Below are 10,212 nucleotides of genomic sequence, written 5' to 3'. Positions count from 1 at the left end.
AGTTTTCCTGTGTTGTTACTGGCCCCAGAGATGCAGGCTTGGATATGGGCCCTCTTCTTCGAGCGGATGGATAGTTTGTATTGCCTTTGGAGCAGGCAGCAGGCCAGTCCGTCAGAGGATGTGCCTGAAGCCTGCCACTTCCGCTCAGCAACTCTGCACTTGCGTTTCAGAAAGGCTAGGTCGGAGTCATACCAGGTGTTGCGCTTGGAGGGAGGCTTCATGCGGATCCTCATGACAGGGGCAAGGATGTCAAGGGTGTTGGTGATAGAGAGGTGAAGATTAGCAAGGGCAAGGTCAGTGTGGGAGTCTATAGCAGGAGTGGGAGTGGGAATGTAAGTAGCGGCAAAATTCGCAACTGACACTTGCTCCATCGGAGGAATGACAGAGGAGACTGGCAATGCAGGCAGAGGCTTAGATGGGGCACCTAAAGATCCAGGCGAGAGGATAGTAGAGCATGGTCAGACCAGGAGAGAGAGGTGTAGTTAGAGGGATGGAGATGGGGATGTCTGCTGAGATGCGAGCAACCAAGACGTGTACGGCTGAGTGTGTCGTACCGGTGAGAAGAATGGTGAGGGAAAGAAAGTCACAGAGGCTGCGGAATAGTCCAGTGATTGAATCAGTAGAGTCAAGGTGAATATTGAAGTCTCTGAGGAGGAGAAGCTTGGAGGTGGAGGCAAGCAGAGAAGAGGTGAGGTCAGACTAGTCCGAGAGGAAGACTGGACCAGGAGTCCTGTAGATGGTGGCGAGAGTAGATGACAGGGTTGGAGAGACACCAAGCCTGCAGACGAGGCTTTTGAAGGAAGAGTAGGTCTGAATGGGAATGACAGTAGTAGGGCCACATTAAGGGAAGATCAAGGCCACTCCGCCTCCTGACTGGTTAGGCCTGGGGTTAGAGAAGATCTTGTAGACCTCAGAGATGAGTGTGTCAAAAGCAGCGACAGAGCTGGCAGCGAACCATGTCTCATTGAAAGCGAGAACCTCAAGGTCAAAGTCTTCAAGAAGGAGACAGATATCAGAGGCGTGCTTAACAGCAGAGCAGGAGTTGATGGTAGCTAGGTGAAGCTGGTTGCCACCATTGAAGGTTTTCAGAGGAGGGGTACAGGGATGTTGTACGCCAGTCGGTGGTGAAGAATGGGCATGAGGGGCGGCAGGAGAGGGGAGGTAGTTGATGAGACGGAAGATGCCTATCAAGAAGGAGGTTGGGCTGAGAGCTCTATGCCATGACAGTGTGTAACGCTCACCTGGTATCCACAGGGACGTCACTCAACCTGTTCTGACCTTGAACCCTTCCCTGGAGACTATTCGACTGGAGACTGGGCCTGAAACACAGGATTGGTAGGGTTTAACTCCCTATTGTCTCTGTGTGCTTGAACCCCTTCTTCCCCGGGGTCCAACCCTTCCCTTTGATCCACAGCTCACCTTGTTTTCTTGGATAGTGTGCTCTCCGTCCTGCTTTCAGCGCAGGGGCGTGTTGATTGATGTGGGCTTGTTGCTGCCTAGTTACTTCACTGGCAAGTGTCCGACAGGTAAGTATAATGAGTCTTTTGAACAGTTCTCTAACTTTGTTCCTTTCCTTCCTTAGATGATGGCCGGCGTACGGGGATGGCGGCGTGCTGCTGAGATGAGTAGCGCTGAAGGTGAGTGAGAGCATGATGCGCGATGTACCCCTTTCGTATTTGCATTGAACTGAGTTATTTTTCTGTGTCTTTTAGGTGCCGCAATGTTTTCAGCGTGGATGCCGGTTATGAAGAACAAATGCGATGGGTAAGCGCGGTATGCGGCGCCTCTAGATGTTTCCACGCTAACCTGGAGTGTCTTTTCCCTCTTGAAGATGGATGAGAAGTTCCGGAGACAGTTCCCCCAGAGCAACTGGGATTCAGGTAAGCGTTGGAAGCTCGTACAGTATTTAAAAATAAGCGAAGATTTGCAGAATGCTTACTAATGCCTTTTTTCTGTTCTTTTCCCTTTTCCTTAGGAAGCGGCGTGCCGGGATGGGAATGACACCGCCGAAGAAGCCCGCAGAACAGAAGGAGCGATGAATGATGGGCAGAAGCGCCGCAAGATAAGGCTGTTCCTAACGGTGTTCTTGCAGGAGGTGAGCGCAGAAGAAAGATGCAGGCCTACTGGAGACCGATCCAAACACAGTGAGTGTCACGCTGCAGGTGCAGAAAACGCAAAGTATGTTTCTCAGTCTGGGGGTGGCTTAAATAGTCTTTGGGTATCCCATGTGTCTCTGGGCTGAACCACACCCAAAAGACCAGACCGCACATGCAGTTCTGGGAACCGAAATATGTGGGGGCATCCATCTTGTCCCCATCAATGCACTCCCAAGTCCAATCCCCAATGTTATCCTATGGGAGTGAGTGAGTCTGGTGCCACAAGTGCTAAGTCTGACTCCAAGTGGGTCTTTGGAGGGATGGAGAGGCCCTTGAGGGCCATGTAGGTGATCGTGGCCTGGCTCCAGCCTGACATCTTGGAGGGCTGGGGACATGAGGGGCAGGAATCATGACACAGTGTTGTTCTGATAAGACATTAATGATGCACATAGAGGATTGAAAGCATGCCAAGAGTACTTCCCATCTGGTTCCACCATTAATCGGCGAAAAAGAGAAAGGGGAGAGGACTGAGACCATGTGGAGAGTCCATAGGTCCAGAGAAGAAACGACAAAAAGGATGTCAGTAGCCTGGAGGAAGTGTTGACGTAGGTGTCAGCGATTGGCAGGCATGCCTTGAAGACCAGGAGATGTTTTTTGAACATTTTACTTCCAGGCTTCGAAAGAGGGGTAGGGTAGGTGATAGAGTAGCAGTTAAAGTAAATAGGGGAGATGGGAGCGCACCATGGAAGGAGGGAGCAGAGAGACGGCCAAAGTACCCCTTTTTTTTATTTAAACAATTTGCACCATTGGGCACACATCACTATCCAAGAGTAGAGTGAGCGCAGGGTCTATCCATTAGAAGTATGGTAGGAGAGGCGTTATGCAAATACAAGATAACAACAAGCCAAATACTGTATCCAAAACGTTATTTCGGTGCAATGTGTTAAATGTAATGTTCATGGGAAATTTGAATTTGGCGACTTGAGAACTGCGTTCGCTATGCCCCGATAAATACATCCAAATAATCTATGTATTTAACGGAAGGCACAACAACGCAGTTCTTAAGTCGCCAAATTGTCCCGCAACAATACATTTAACACATTGCACTGAAGTAACATTTTGGAGGCAGTATTTAAATCTGTCTGATATAATCCGATTTAAACGCGTTACGAGGTTTTCGAGTTTAAAACCGCAGTGTTTTGAAAAGTACGATCAGCCGAACTCCCAAACCCCTTTCCACTGCTCCCCCCCCCACCTTCCATTTTAGGTAGGTATCGCCTCAGCCGGACAGGAAGCAGGCGGCGACAACTGTGGAGATGAAGTTCCTCCTCTGAACCCTCCCACCAACCGCCGCTTAGCAGCCGTTGGAAAGATCTTGCGCGGACCAATCGCAGCTTTTGGCGGCGACGGTGGGAGGCGGGCTCTAAAAGTCTACATTTTGTTTTGAAGGGGAAAAAAAATTCTCGCCCGCAACTTGGACGTTTTTTTTTTTTTAAAGAGAAACGCGCGCTTGGTAATAATTTATATTTTTTAAAGCAGCCGTCCGCCTACCGCCGAGGTAAGGAAAGTGTGTTTGTTTAACGTGGTTTGAATGTAGCGGGGAGCTTTTCATAGTTGTATATTGTGAGTGGAGGACGGTCGTTTGCGCCTATCGTTCAGAGTTGCTTGCTCTGTGTTCGCAGTGTCAAGCGGAACGCACCAGCCATTTCCAGAGGTGTAGAGACCCGTGCAGTGTTTATTGCTAGTTTGCGCTGCTCCAAATAAAGACACCTGTTGTAGGCAGCGCTGGTTCTTGCACTCCCGGGCATGCAACGGTTTTCTGTAAGCAGCAGGTATAATCTGCAGGCGTCATTGCATCGCCTTCCACAGTTATTAAATTACTGGTGTCCTCCAGTCTTTGCACCGGACTTTTCTGGGTTTTTGGTCATCGCAACCCTGGTGAACACTAAGGAGTATCGTACAAACCAGTCTGTTCATCTAAAGCTGTCTATGTTCTCGTCCGTCGTGGTGTCCTAATTCGAACGATTTCCGAATATTCTCTGCATGTCGTTTTATTCTAGAACGCTAATCGAGAAATGTAGCGGTTTCCGAATGTGTTCTTATTTCCTCCTTTTAAGTCTACTTTGCTACGTACGAAGGGCAATTCATTACACCTTCAGCCACATTCGGGAGTTTCAGATTGAAGTTTTTTTTTTCTCCCGGTAATAAGACTTTTTTAGAGCCTTACAGGGGTGCGCACACCGCCACACCCCGGTGGAAGGTTTAAAATCAAAATTGTGACAGTGTTTTTGAAAAGAAGTGTACACCGGTGAAGAGATGAAAACCCAATTATTCCACCTTACTATCTAACCTAACGCCCCTTTCATCCCCTTAGCGTTCTCCAAAAATGTTGGTATGTGTGCGCATACTTGGGCTTATTGCCTAGGGGCAATGTTGGCATAGCTCACAACATATAATTTGGAGACCTGAAGGTGAGTGTTTTCTCAGTGGAATGAAGACGTCGGAATGTGTTTTTGAAAGTTGAAATGGCATCGTTTTGTTTGTATGTATGTATGTATATATATATAATGTATATTTTTTTTGGCAAACCACTTTGATGACGCAACCACAGTGAATACACGTTTATGCACTACATTTGGTCAACATCGACTTATGTTTTGTGTGATGGGTTTACGTTTTTTTTTTCTTCTTTTTTTAATAATTGATTTCGTCACCTTACCTGATAAATATATTGTTATTGGAGTGTGCAGCGCAGTGATAATCAAGAAGGGCATGTGTCCCCCCCTTCCAGATCCTTTCCGATCCTTTCCTTAACTTCCCACTTTAGGGTTTCTAGCCTAAACTGTCCCTCATAGTTGGCATATCAGCTGGATTTTGTATTGACTCATGATGTGGGGTTGTTTTTCTTTAAGAGCCCGTTTTGGGGAAAAGATAGAGGTTTATGAAGGGAGCCATCCCCAGTCATAGACCATTCTCAAAATGTTATGCACGTTAAGTTTGTTTCTGTTTAACAACCAAAAAAACTTTCAAACGTGTAGAGTCATCCCATCCACACACACAGTGAGAAAGCTTCTCTTCTACTTTGGTTGTTTAAACATGTCTCAGCAATTGTGAACTCCAAAATCCCAATACCAAACATCAACGATCTCGGTTATCAGGAATTGCTAACCCCCTGACAACCATATTTGGTACCGAATTTTCAGTTATGGAGTTGTCTTCGACTGTCATTTTCTCTTTCCTTCCCTTACAATAGTGTGGGAAACATAATACAGTACGAAGCAGAGATTCCTAACGTTACAAAGGAGATACCACCTCCCAGCACAGCAAGGGGAAGAAGTGGGTTTTAAGTGCTGAAGGCACGCCCACAGCAGAAAAAATACATCCCGCTAGAGGAAAAAGGCCCAAGCTACACTTGCAAGGATGAGTATTTATTTCTCCAAAATACAAATGTGTCCGCAAAGGACTCTGCTGCCGCCGAGCACTCTGAGCTCCGTTTGGACGTGCAGCACATTATAAGCACTATTGACATCATTATATAAGGTACAAATCTACAATTCTAGCTGGATGATCTACATTATTTATTTCTACCGCGCCATATCCTGCAGGCATCAGTACGCAAAACAGACAACCGAAAACTAAACTTGCTGATAGGGGGCTAGTTTATCCAAACAGAGTTGTTTTCAAATTTTATCAGAAAGAACTGTAGCTTTACTCTGATCCCGTTGATATAGTTGGCTTATTCCTTCCCTCCTTGAAGCGGCAAGTAACAGGATCTACCTTTTCCTCGGGCTCTTTCAACTTGTGGTATAACGAGAAGGTGTGTGGTACTTGAGCACATTCTGCTTGGGGAGTATTTTCTTAGTGTTTGCTTTAGGTAATCTGGGGCCTCTCCATATAGGCGTTTATGGGCCAGAGTCAGTTTCTTAAATTGAATTAGTTTCTCTACAGGCAGCCAATGAAGCTCCTTTCTGTAGTTTGAAATATCTTCTTTCCTAGTAGCATTGTAGATTATCCGGATGGCGCTGTTTTGAACAGCCTGTAGCTTTTTTTTCACATTAATTTTTATTAAACATTATCCAGAAACCGCACATAGCCATAAACCACTAATAGGAAACATCATTAAAGAACGGCCAACCCAAACCCTCCCTACCCACCTTCTCCAACCCCCCGCTCATACAAAACCGTACCCAAAGGGACAATGGAGATTCAATCATCACACAAACTCGGGATCAGATAGACAGTCAATGCTGACAAAGCGGGCTCGCCTCATAAAGACCAAAGAGGACCTTAATCATAGTGGAAAGGACTACCCATGATGTAGCCTACTCGGGCATCCCACTTCTCAAGAGTTTCATTGATGCAGTCTTCGTGGAGCAGGACTACCAACCAATCTTGCAAAAACGAGCTCATAGTGTCATGAGTGAGGGCTGAAAGTTTCTTGTATGTGAAGATCACCCGGAGTTTTGCTAACCAGTCTGATTTGGATGGCACCGCAGAGCTTTTCCACTTTTGGGCCAGAGCAAGCCTCCCCGCACGCAGCATGGCCTGGACCACCCGTGGCGGGAAGCCTCATCCGTGTCCGAGGCTGGAACACCAAAGTGGAGAAAACAAGGGGCTGCAGTGGGAGGTCGGCGCCAGAAATCTTCTTAATCCAGCTCAAAAGCTCTGACCAGAAAAACTGAATAGCGGGCCACCCCCAACGTAGGTGAAAACAAGACCCACGCTGACCACAACTCCAGAGCGGGGAAGACCCTGAATACATTATAGCGAGCCTCTGGTGAAAGGTGCCATGCGTGCAGAATCTTGAAGTTATGTTCCATAGCCGCTGTGTACAGGGTTCCAGAGTAGAGAACCGTGAAAATGGACGACCAGGTAGACTCCTCTATTTCCCCTTCCACCCATCTCTCCCACTGCTTCTTAAAGCTCTGTCTCGGCTCTATGTCTGCTGTAATCAAGGCATTGTATGTTTTAGAAAGGGAGCCCTTCCTAGATTTGGAGTCCACTATCACTCTTTCCAGCGGCGTGAGGGGGCGGGCCAGGTCGTCAACCCACTGGGGCTCTGTCATGATCCCCTACACTCGGATGTAGTCAAAAATCGAGATTGAAGCTTCCCCCAGGGCTTCCACCCAGCTATCGTAGTCAATAAATACACCCTGCCGGAACAGTTGAGTTGCCCGCTCCAACCCCCCCTCTGACCATCCCTGAGTCCCACGAAGATTCCTCTTGCCTAATTCAAAAGGGGGAGCCCACACCGAGGACAGGGGGAGGGCCAGGAAGAGAGATTTTTTTTTTTTTAAATTTATTTTTATTTTCAAAACCAAACACCACACAATACAATTGTTTCAACATGTAGAGGTGTCATTAAAGCATCGCATTTCACAGTGTGGTTCCCCAACCCCCCCTCCCCCCTTAAACTAGAGCCGGCTCATCCATGTCATCTGCAGGAGCATTATCGGGTAGCGCAATGCTTATGCGCTCATCATCCGAGTCCTCCGATTCGTTGTCCCCCTGGTGAGGGTTTGTCATAGAGGCCACCAATTGCCGCCAGGCCAGCAGGGGTCCTACTCCACCCCCCCCCTAGTGACTGCTTCAAACCAAACTACGGATTCCGCTTCCGCCCATCTTATGAGGTCTGCCCACCATAGTTCCACCCTAGGTCTATGGGCCGCTTTCCCGAGCATGCATGACCAAGCTGATCCCACGTCCAACACCACTCCCCCCCCACCAGCCAGTTTCATTTTAACCTCATCCCAAAATCTGTGCACCTCCGGGCAAGCCCAAAACATGTGTAGCAGCCCCGCTTCAACCTCCCCGCACCTGGGGCATTTCTGCGTAACTGAGCCTCCAAACCTTGCAATTTTGCGGGGAGTCAGATAAGCCCTATGGGAAACATACAGTTGGAGTTGTTGGAGTCTCGCATTCCGGGACACCTTTTTATGGTACCTCTGGGCTCCCTCCCATTGCCCGTCTGTCATAGGTCCGCCTACCTCTCCCTCCCAATCCTGTCTCAACTGGAGCAACTCCTTCCCAGCCTTCGCTCTCAGGAGCTCGTATATCCTTGATGTTTCGTGCCCGCCCTCCGAAACATCATACATAGTTTCCAGGGCGGCATCAGGGTCACCAGCTAGCACCGTCTCAGGCCATCTTTCTCTAACCCGTTTCATAAGCCTAGCGTAGGTTATATATTGGCCTCTATGCACCCCGTCTCTTCTTGCAACTTCTGAAAGTCCAGTGCCTCCCCTTCCTGCCATATGTCCCCAAGGGTGGCCAAGCCCACCGGTTCCCAATATCTACGGACCGACTCAAATGAAGAGAGATTTACATTTCCCCTGTTTTTCCTCCACCAAGACCACAACACTGACAAAGTGGGGTGCGCTGCGCTCTTACAGCATTTGGGAGGTTCATGTCCATGGCCCAGAGGAGGTCCCTAACTTTTCTGGGGGTGAACATGGATATCTTTAATATATGACCAATAGGTCCTCATCTAGTCTCTCGAATGTTCCAAGAACACTCTTAATTGAGCGGCCTTGTGATAACGTCGGAAATCAGGCAGGCTAAAACCTCCATTCGATCTAGGGAGGGTTAAGGTCCTGTGCCCAACTCTCGGCCTTTTCCCTTTCCAAATAAACCGGAGTAATTCCGAATGGAGAGCTTTAAAGAACGAGTCCGGGATAGCGACTGGAAGAGAGGAGAAAAAATAAAGCAGGCAAGGTAGTTTGACCAACACCATACGACCAAGCCAAGAGAGTGTCAAGGGAGACCAGCGCCGGAGATGTGTTACAATCTTTGCAAAGACATGGGGGGGAAATTAACTTCAAAGAGACGAGTCGGGTCCCTTGGGATCCGCACACCCAAGTACGGCGTAACCTCCTGCTCGATTTTAATATCCTCCCAGGTGTCCCTCTCCCCCACTTCCAAGTCTGCGGCGCCCATCGGCATCGAGCACGATTTTGCTAGGTTAATTTTCAATCCAGAGAATGAACCAAAGGCGCGAGTCAGATCAAGAAGGTTTGGGAGTGAATGCCGAAGGTTGGTTATATATACCAGGACCTCATCCGCGAAAAGCGAAAGCTTGAAGTCGAGATCACCACAACGGACCCCTGCTACCCCTTGATGATTTCTTACAGCTATGGCTAGGGGTTCCATCACCAGTGCATAGAGAAGGGGCGAGATCGGGCAGCCCTGCCGAGTCCCTCGAGTAAGGTGGAACGGAGCAGAGGTCACTCCATTAACTGCCACTCTGGCCGACGGGCCATTGTATAGCGTTGCAATCCACCTACAAAATCTCACCCCCATTTTGAATAAAACCTTGCTCAAGTAGGCCCACTCGACTCGGTCAAAGGTTTTCTCCGAGTCCAATGACAAAAGATAAGCCTCCTCCCCTGTAAGGGCAACCTCGTGCATCAAACCTAGCGTCTTCCTGGTATTATCTCCTCCCTGCCTCCCCGAGATAAAACACACTTGATCGCCATGAACCAATGACGAGAGTAGTTGGGCTAGCCTATTTGCCGAGAAGTTTGGCTAGTATCTTCACGTCCGTGTTGAGCATCCTTCGCTTCCTTGGGGATTACAACAATACGGGCTGAAAGCATGGATGGTGGGTGACGGCCTGAATCAAGAACGCCATTAAACAGTCTAGATAGAAATGGAGCAAGGGCATAACGAAATGATTTATAAAAGAACGTGAATCTATCATCCCCCGGGGTTGTCCCTGCTTTCATAGCGCCGATAGTATCTATCACCTCCTGGGGCGATATGGGTCTCTCCAGCGGGTCGGCCTTCTCGGGGGGGCTGGGGGGGAGGAAGGGGGAGGGACGGGATTGTCAAAGCCTCCAGAAAACGATCTATATCTGTCCCATCTCCTTCATATTCTGTTTTGTAAAGGCACTCATAATACTGGGGGAATTGGTCTGCTATCCCGGGGTCGTCCCGACAACACTCCCCGTCTGCAAGGATAAGCGTGTCTACCCTCCTACTTTCTCTGAGCTCGCGAAGCCTAGATGCTAGGATTTTATCAGCTTTTTCACCCTTCTCCATGTATTTTTGCTTAAGGAAGGACAACTTCCTTTCAGTTTGCCCCACAAGGAGAGATGCGAGTTTCGCTTTAAGTTGTTGG

At 48.4% G+C, this 10,212-nt stretch overlaps 1 protein-coding gene across 1 annotated transcript in view; it reads left to right on the top strand.

Annotated features, from left to right (window-relative positions):
- Positions 1-3,518: 3,518 nt before the first annotated feature.
- Positions 3,519-10,212, top strand: part of LBR (lamin B receptor) — a 1,228,970-nt gene continuing 1,222,276 nt past the window's right edge. Inside the window, exon 1 of the mRNA XM_069608704.1 lies at positions 3,519-3,654. The gene's annotated coding sequence lies outside the window, so the exon portion shown is untranslated. The remainder of the gene's footprint in view (positions 3,655-10,212) is intronic.

The sequence above is a fragment of the Ambystoma mexicanum genome, chromosome 4q (assembly GCF_040938575.1).
Source record: "Ambystoma mexicanum isolate Mex_15411 chromosome 4q, UKY_AmexF1_1, whole genome shotgun sequence".
In the NCBI taxonomy this organism is placed as follows: Eukaryota; Metazoa; Chordata; class Amphibia; order Caudata; family Ambystomatidae; genus Ambystoma; species Ambystoma mexicanum.
Note: the sequence above shows the minus strand (reverse complement) of the source record. Positions and strands in the feature narration are given on the sequence as shown.